We start from the raw sequence: 1,582 nt of genomic DNA, 5'->3' as shown, positions 1-1,582 counted from the left end.
CAGCCTCAAAACTCACGTCTACATGTCACCACAGTAGGACAAACCAACAGACAAGTTTGTCCTGCTGTTGGAGACCTCTCTTATCCCCCCCACCATTTAGTATTTGTAAATTAGAAAGTTTTGAAGTCAAAACTTAGAAGTGCTTATAAGAAATCATCATGAATTTGAATAAACAAAATTGTTCTAGATACCTTTGGCTACATAAGGACATGGTGGTGTCGTCATGTGCCATCAAGTCAGTTGCAATTCATAGCAACTCTGTGGGGCAGAGTAGGGTTTCCTAGGTGAAGATCTTTACAGAAGTAGATCGCCAGGTCTTTTCTCCTGCAGGGCCGCTAATGACTTTGAGCCATGAATCTTTTGGTTGGCAGCTAAGCGCTTAACCCTCATACTGCCAGGGCACCGGGGTATAGGTCTATAATGCAGGTTCTCCATCCTAGACATCAAAAATAAGCTGTGAATTAGGCTTGTTCCCTTTATTTGCCTCTAGGTAATTTCTGAGACATCACGAGATTTTTATATGCTAATAATACTGAAAAAGTGAAACTTCAAATTTAAAAAAGGCTAAAATTGATTAGACAGTAAAGTGTTAATAAATTTAGGGTGGTTAGGGATAATCAGCATCAACAAAAATAAGTTCCTTGGATAAATCTTTTATTGAATACCGGTGGTTAAATCACAGGAAGAACATTGAATCTTGTTGTTAGGAGATATATTTGAATACTGCTGGTGGCATAGTGCTTAAGGCACTTGACTGCTAACCAGAAGTCTGGTGGTTCAAACCTACCAGTCACTCCTCAGAAGGAAGGTTGGGCAATCTACTTCCGTAGTGATACTGCCTCAGAAACCCAAGTGGAGGGGTCGCTATGAGTCAGGTCCAATGCGACGGCAGTGAGTTTGGTTTTCGGTTAATACATGAACTATGTGAATTTATCTCTGTCTTTCTAAAGAATTTTTCTTCATGAAGTAGCAGAATCCTCATGAAAGGGTAAATAAATGACTTGGTCGCAATGGCAGGATATAAGAATTACTAAAGGAAGGTTGGGCAATGCTACTTCCGTAGTGATACTGCCTCGGAAACCCAAGGAGGGGTCGCTATGAGTCGGGTCCGACTCGAAGGCACATAACAACAACAACAACAAACCACCTTTATTGGTTATTTATTTTGAAACCTGTAGGCATCATCAACATGTGAAACTTGGGAAATTAAAAGGTTACTTTCCTTTTTGATTATTGAAGATGCCCTATGTTTGTTGCACTCTACCTTGAAACTCTACATTGAAAAAAGTATCATTTAAAACACATCCATTTGCCATTGAGTTAATTTTGACTGATGGCAACTCCATGTGTGTCAGAAGAACTGTGCTCCATAGGGTTTCCAATGGCTGATTTTCAGAAGTAGATTGGCAGGCCTTTCTTCTGAGTTACCTCTGGATGGACTCAAATTGTCACCATTTCAGTTGGCAACTGAGTGTGTTAACCTATTTGCACTACCCAGAGACTCTTCAAGGCACATCAAACATGTTGCCCCTGGTTTCTTCTGATTCATAGTGACCCTCTAGGACAGAGTAGAACCGCCCCA

The sequence above is a fragment of the Orycteropus afer genome, unplaced genomic scaffold, assembly GCF_000298275.1.
Source record: "Orycteropus afer afer isolate SDZICR_OR568_19922 unplaced genomic scaffold, OryAfe1.0 scaffold00039, whole genome shotgun sequence".
NCBI classification, from domain to species: Eukaryota; Metazoa; Chordata; class Mammalia; order Tubulidentata; family Orycteropodidae; genus Orycteropus; species Orycteropus afer.
Note: the sequence above shows the minus strand (reverse complement) of the source record.